At 36.8% G+C, this 7,500-nt stretch overlaps 6 non-coding genes across 6 annotated transcripts; all 6 read right to left on the bottom strand.

Moving 5' to 3' along the window:
* Positions 1-531: 531 nt before the first annotated feature.
* Positions 532-613, bottom strand: TRNAL-UAG (transfer RNA leucine (anticodon UAG)). Its single transcript has one exon. It is a non-coding gene; the product is annotated as a tRNA-Leu (tRNA).
* A 1,229-nt stretch (positions 614-1,842) lies between these two features.
* On the bottom strand, positions 1,843-1,924 carry TRNAL-UAG (transfer RNA leucine (anticodon UAG)). Its single transcript has one exon. It is a non-coding gene; the product is annotated as a tRNA-Leu (tRNA).
* A 1,229-nt stretch (positions 1,925-3,153) lies between these two features.
* On the bottom strand, positions 3,154-3,235 carry TRNAL-UAG (transfer RNA leucine (anticodon UAG)). The gene has a single exon. It is a non-coding gene; the product is annotated as a tRNA-Leu (tRNA).
* Positions 3,236-3,826: 591 nt separating this feature from the next.
* Positions 3,827-3,908, bottom strand: TRNAL-UAG (transfer RNA leucine (anticodon UAG)). The gene has a single exon. It is a non-coding gene; the product is annotated as a tRNA-Leu (tRNA).
* Positions 3,909-5,008: 1,100 nt separating this feature from the next.
* Positions 5,009-5,090, bottom strand: TRNAI-UAU (transfer RNA isoleucine (anticodon UAU)). Its single transcript has one exon. It is a non-coding gene; the product is annotated as a tRNA-Ile (tRNA).
* A 1,111-nt stretch (positions 5,091-6,201) lies between these two features.
* On the bottom strand, positions 6,202-6,283 carry TRNAL-UAG (transfer RNA leucine (anticodon UAG)). The gene has a single exon. It is a non-coding gene; the product is annotated as a tRNA-Leu (tRNA).
* Between the last annotated feature and the right edge of the window lie 1,217 nt (positions 6,284-7,500).

Below are 7,500 nucleotides of genomic sequence, written 5' to 3'. Positions count from 1 at the left end.
GCTAGGTTAGCCTTCTAACTTTCAACATCGAGCCCCTAACTCTAACACTGAACATACCTGCAGCCTATCCTTAATTCTTTTCCTTCCAATGCCTAACTCCAAAATCTCTTAGTATCTTACCATGACCCTTCCTATCTGCAGCATAACCTTAAACATACTCCTATAGTTCCAAACTCTTAACCTCCCTTCTTAGTGCCTAACCATTACCCCACCCCCTGCCATTGAACCATAACATCCCCTACACATAGGACAGAGTTCCAAAATCAGTCGTTTTACCAGTGTTTGGGATTCTGCTATCAGTTTCCTGACTTGCAGCTTCCCGAATGCCAGGATGCCCAATGCATCCAATTGTAATCACTTCAAGTTAATTTTTATGTCTCTACAGTCTTTAGAAATATTTTTGAAAAGTATCTAGTAGATATGATAAACTTTTTTGAACTCTGTTGTTGAATTGTCCCAGAAACTATCATACACCAGATAGAATTTGAACTTTAAGAGAAAATAACTGATTTTGTTTTTGGAAAATAATTATGGCAGCAGTGGGATTTGAACCCACGCCTCCGAAGAGACTGGAGCCTAAATCCAGCGCCTTAGACCGCTCGGCCATGCTACCACACTTAAAGGTAAGTCATAGTTTCTCACAGTCTGGAATCTAGAACTAGAATTACAGAAAATGTTGTTGTTGTAGTAAAGAAATACGTAAAAATATGTTTTATGTTAAGCATTTTAGATGCTCTTAACATAAGTGAGAATTTTTTTTTAAAGAATATTGGTTGCCATGCAATCTAGATGAGAAATGGTTAATTTTTAATTAATTTGCATTTTAGTCGAGTTTACCACTTTGAAACCAATCACTGACATTTTCTTTGAAAAATTTATATGGCAGCTTTGGGAAGTTAGCAAAGAAAGAAATTAGCTGTTATAACAATGTGATGATGAACACTTTTTTTCTAATTGAATTGCATTATTGTGGAAATAACAATGAAAACATCAACCTCTAACAATATATATCAATAATAAATATGGCTGCAGTGGGATTTGAACCCACGCCTCCGAAGAGACTGGAGTCTTAATCCAGCGCCTTAGACCGCTCGGCCATGCTACCTCATGGGTGCAGTGTTCATGTGGCTCAAAGATCTATCAAATGATTATTTAAATGTGTTTTGTTCACTTTATATGAAGTAAAAAAACATATTGAGATTTATTAGAGCATTCACATATGGTTAGGGTTAGGTACGTGATACTGGTGCTTGGGTTTCTGGTGGTCATTGCAATATTAGGGACATCTCAATGCTCACAATTCTGACACTTGCTAGGTTAGCCTTCTAACTTTCAACATCGAGCCCCTAACTCTAACACTGAACATACCTGCAGCCTATCCTTAATTCTTTTCCTTCCAATGCCTAACTCCAAAATCTCTTAGTATCTTACCATGACCCTTCCTATCTGCAGCATAACCTTAAACATACTCCTATAGTTCCAAACTCTTAACCTCCCTTCTTAGTGCCTAACCATTACCCCACCCCCTGCCATTGAACCATAACATCCCCTACACATAGGACAGAGTTCCAAAATCAGTCGTTTTACCAGTGTTTGGGATTCTGCTATCAGTTTCCTGACTTGCAGCTTCCCGAATGCCAGGATGCCCAATGCATCCAATTGTAATCACTTCAAGTTAATTTTTATGTCTCTACAGTCTTTAGAAATATTTTTGAAAAGTATCTAGTAGATATGATAAACTTTTTTGAACTCTGTTGTTGAATTGTCCCAGAAACTATCATACACCAGATAGAATTTGAACTTTAAGAGAAAATAACTGATTTTGTTTTTGGAAAATAATTATGGCAGCAGTGGGATTTGAACCCACGCCTCCGAAGAGACTGGAGCCTAAATCCAGCGCCTTAGACCGCTCGGCCATGCTCCCACACTTAAAGGTAAGTCATAGTTTCTCACAGTCTGGAATCTAGAACTAGAATTACAGAAAATGTTGTTGTTGTAGTAAAGAAATACGTAAAAATATGTTTTATGTTAAGCATTTTAGATGCTCTTAACATAAGTGAGAATTTTTTTTTAAAGAATATTGGTTGCCATGCAATCTAGATGAGAAATGGTTAATTTTTAATTAATTTGCATTTTAGTCGAGTTTACCACTTTGAAACCAATCACTGACATTTTCTTTGAAAAATTTATATGGCAGCTTTGGGAAGTTAGCAAAGAAAGAAATTAGCTGTTATAACAATGTGATGATGAACACTTTTTTTCTAATTGAATTGCATTATTGTGGAAATAACAATGAAAACATCAACCTCTAACAATATATATCAATAATAAATATGGCTGCAGTGGGATTTGAACCCACGCCTCCGAAGAGACTGGAGCCTTAATCCAGCGCCTTAGACCGCTCGGCCATGCTACCTCATGGGTGCAGTGTTCATGTGGCTCAAAGATCTATCAAATGATTATTTAAATGTGTTTTGTTCACTTTATATGAAGTAAAAAAACATATTGAGATTTATTAGAGCATTCACATATGGTTAGGGTTAGGTACGTGATACTGGTGCTTGGGTTTCTGGTGGTCATTGCAATATTAGGGACATCTTAATGCTCACAATTCTTACACTTTCTAGGTTAGCCTTCTAACTTTCAACATCGAGCCCCTAACTCTAACACTGAACATACCTGCAGCCTATCCTTAATTCTTTTCCTTACAATGCCTAACTCCAAAACCTCTTAGTATCTTACCATGACCCTTCCTATCTGCAGCATAACCTTAAACATACTCCTATAGTTCCAAACTCTTAACCTCCCTTCTTAGTGCCTAACCATTACCCCACCCCCTGCCATTGAACCATAACATCCCCTACACATAGGAAAGAGTTCCAAAATCAGTCGTTTTACCAGTGTTTGGGATTCTGCTATCAGTTTCCTGACTTGCAGCTTACCGAATGCCAGGATGCCCAATGCATCCAATTGTAATCACTTCAAGTTAATTTTTATGTCTCTACAGTCTTTAGAAATATTTTTGAAAAGTATCTAGTAGATATGATAAACTTTTTTGAACTCTGTTGTTGAATTGTCCCAGCAACTATCATACACCAGATAGAATTTGAACTTTAAGAGAAAATAACTGATTTTGTTTTTGGAAAATAATTATGGCAGCAGTGGGATTTGAACCCACGTCTCCGAAGAGACTGGAGCCTAAATCCAGCGCCTTAGACCGCTCGGCCATGCTACCACACTTAAAGGTAACTCATAGTTTCTCACAGTCTGGAATCTAGAACTAGAAATTAACCTTTCTAGGTTAGCCTTCTAACTTTCAACATCGAGCCCCTAACTCTAACACTGAACATACCTGCAGCCTATCCTTAATTCTTTTCCTTCCAATGCCTAACTCCAAAACCTCTTAGTATCTTACCATGACCCTTCCTATCTGCAGCATAACCTTAAACATACTCCTATAGTTCCAAACTCTTAACCTCCCTTCTTAGTGCCTAACCATTACCCCACCCCCTGCCATTGAACCATAACATCCCCTACACATAGGACAGAGTTCCAAAATCAGTCGTTTTACCAGTGTTTGGGATTCTGCTATCAGTTTCCTGACTTGCAGCTTACCGAATGCCAGGATGCCCAATGCATCCAATTGTAATCACTTCAAGTTAATTTTTATGTCTCTACAGTCTTTAGAAATATTTTTGAAAAGTATCTAGTAGATATGATAAACTTTTTTGAACTCTGTTGTTGAATTGTCCCAGCAACTATCATACACCAGATAGAATTTGAACTTTAAGAGAAAATAACTGATTTTGTTTTTGGAAAATAATTATGGCAGCAGTGGGATTTGAACCCACGCCTCCGAAGAGACTGGAGCCTAAATCCAGCGCCTTAGACCGCTCGGCCATGCTACCACACTTAAAGGTAAGTCATAGTTTCTCACAGTCTGGAATCTAGAACTAGAATTACAGAAAATGTTGTTGTTGTAGTAAAGAAATACGTAAAAATATGTTTTATGTTAAGCATTTTAGATGCTCTTAACATAAGTGAGAATTTTTTTTTAAAGAATATTGGTTGCCATGCAATCTAGATGAGAAATGGTTAATTTTTAATTAATTTGCATTTTAGTCGAGTTTACCACTTTGAAACCAATCACTGACATTTTCTTTGAAAAATTTATATGGCAGCTTTGGGAAGTTAGCAAAGAAAGAAAAAATCTTTTCTCACTTATGTTAAGAGCATCTAAAATGCTTAACATAAAACATATTTTTACGTATTTCTTTACTACAACAACAGATGTAACATGTGCAGAGAGAATTAGATTTGGGTGAGTAATTTTGTTTCTGTGCAGGGAAAATACTGACTGCTTTATTTTTACACTGCAATATAGATCTCACTTTGAAGTAAAACCCCACCCAAATCTAATTCTCTCTGCACATGTTACATCTGCCCCACCTGCAGTGCACATGGTTTTGCCCATCTAAGAAGGATTTTGTCAGAAAGAATGAACCAAAATAAGGCCCAATGTGATGATGAACACTTATTTTTTAATTGAATTGCATTATTGTGGAACGAACAATGAAAACATCAACCTCTAACAATATATATCAATAATAAATATGGCAGCAGTGGGATTTGAACCCACGCCTCCGAAGAGACTTAACCTCCCTTCTTAGTGCCTAACCATTACCCCACCCCCTGCCATTGAACCATAACATCCCCTACACATAGGACAGAGTTCCAAAATCAGTCGTTTTACCAGTGTTTGGGATTCTGCTATCAGTTTCCTGACTTGCAACTTCCCGAATGCCAGGATGCCCAATGCATCCAATTGTAATCACTTCAAGTTAATTTTTATGTCTCTACAGTCTTTAGAAATATTTTTGAAAAGTATCTAGTAGATATGATAAACTTTTTTGAACTCTGTTGTTGAATTGTCCCAGCAACTATCATACACCAGATAGAATTTGAACTTTAAGAGAAAATAACTGATTTTGTTTTTGGAAACTAATTATGGCAGCAGTGGGATTTGAACCCACGCCTCCAAAGAGACTGGAGGATAAATCCAGCGCCTTAGACCGCTCGGCCATGCTACCACACTTAAAGGTAACTCATAGTTTCTCACAGTCTGGAATCTAGAACTAGAATTACAGAAAATATTGTTGTTGTAGTAAAGAAATACGTAAAAATCTGTTTTATGTTAAGCATTTTAGATGCTCTTAACATAAGTGAGAATTTTTTTTTAAAGAATATTGGTTGCCATGCAATCTAGATGAGAAATGGTTAATTTTTAATTAATTTGCATTTTAGTCGAGTTTACCACTTTGAAACCAATCACTGACATTTTCTTTGAAAAATTTATATGGCAGCTTTGGGAAGTTAGCAAAGAAAGAAATTAGCTGTTATAACAATGGGCCTTATTTTGGTTCATTCTTTCTGACAAAATCCTTCTTAGATGGACAAAACCATGTGCACTGCAGGGGGGGCAGATGTAACATGTGCAGAGAGAATTAGATTTGGGTGAGTAATTTTGTTTCTGTGCAGGGAAAATACTGACTGCTTTATTTTTACACTGCAATATAGATCTCACTTTGAAGTAAAACCCCACCCAAATCTAATTCTCTCTGCACATGTTACATCTGCCCCACCTGCAGTGCACATGGTTTTGCCCATCTAAGAAGGATTTTGTCAGAAAGAATGAACCAAAATAAGGCCCAATGTGATGATGAACACTTATTTTTTAATTGAATTGCATTATTGTGGAACGAACAATGAAAACATCAACCTCTAACAATATATATCAATAATAAATATGGCAGCAGTGGGATTTGAACCCACGCCTCCGAAGAGACTTAACCTCCCTTCTTAGTGCCTAACCATTACCCCACCCCTTGCCATTGAACCATAACATCCCCTACACATAGGACAGAGTTCCAAAATCAGTCGTTTTACCAGTGTTTGGGATTCTGCTATCAGTTTCCTGACTTGCAGCTTACCGAATGCCAGGATGCCCAATGCATCCAATTGTAATCACTTCAAGTTAATTTTTATGTCTCTACAGTCTTTAGAAATATTTTTGAAAAGTATCTAGTAGATATGATAAACTTTTTTGAACTCTGTTGTTGAATTGTCCCAGCAACTATCATACACCAGATAGAATTTGAACTTTAAGAGAAAATAACTGATTTTGTTTTTGGAAAATAATTATGGCAGCAGTGGGATTTGAACCCACGCCTCCAAAGAGACTGGAGCCTAAATCCAGCGCCTTAGACCGCTCGGCCATGCTACCACACTTAAAGGTAAGTCATAGTTTCTCACAGTCTGGAATCTAGAACTAGAATTACAGAAAATGTTGTTGTTGTAGTAAAGAAATATGTAAAAATATGTTTTATGTTAAGCATTTTAGATGCTCTTAACATAAGTGAGAATTTTTTTTTAAAGAATATTGGTTGCCATGCAATCTAGATGAGAAATGGTTAATTTTTAATTAATTTGCATTTTAGTCGAGTTTACCACTTTGAAACCAATCACTGACATTTTCTTTGAAAAATTTATATGACAGCTTTGGGAAGTTAGCAAAGAAAGAAATTAGCTGTTATAACAATGTGATGATGAACACTTTTTTTCTAATTGAATTGCATTATTGTGGAAATAACAATGAAAACATCAACCTCTAACAATATATATCAATAATAAATATGGCTGCAGTGGGATTTGAACCCACGCCTCCGAAGAGACTGGAGCCTTAATCCAGCGCCTTAGACCGCTCGGCCATGCTACCTCATGGGTGCAGTGTTCATGTGGCTCAAAGATCTATCAAATGATTATTTAAATGTGTTTTGTTCACTTTATATGAAGTAAAAAAACATATTGAGATTTATTAGAGCATTCACATATGGTTAGGGTTAGGTACGTGATACTGGTGCTTGGGTTTCTGGTGGTCATTGCAATATTAGGGACATCTCAATGCTCACAATTCTGACACTTGCTAGGTTAGCCTTCTAACTTTCAACATCGAGCCCATAACTCTAACACTGAACATACCTGCAGCCTATCCTTAATTCTTTTCCTTCCAATGCCTAACTCCAAAACCTCTTAGTATCTTACCATGACCCTTCCTATCTGCAGCATAACCTTAAACATACTCCTATAGTTCCAAACTCTTAACCTCCCTTCTTAGTGCCTAACCATTACCCCACCCCCTGCCATTGAACCATAACATCCCCTACACATAGGACAGAGTTCCAAAATCAGTCGTTTTACCAGTGTTTGGGATTCTGCTATCAGTTTCCTGACTTGCAGCTTACCGAATGCCAGGATGCCCAATGCATCCAATTGTAATCACTTCAAGTTAATTTTTATGTCTCTACAGTCTTTAGAAATATTTTTGAAAAGTATCTAGAAGATATGATAAACTTTTTTGAACTCTGTTGTTGAATTGTCCCAGCAACTATCATACACCAGATAGAATTTGAACTTTAAGAGAAAATAACTGATTTTGTTTTT

Source organism: Crinia signifera, unplaced genomic scaffold, assembly GCF_055691185.1.
Source record: "Crinia signifera unplaced genomic scaffold, ASM5569118v1 HAP2_SCAFFOLD_130, whole genome shotgun sequence".
NCBI lineage: Eukaryota > Metazoa > Chordata > Amphibia > Anura > Myobatrachidae > Crinia > Crinia signifera.
This window is presented reverse-complemented; position numbering and strand designations above follow the sequence as displayed.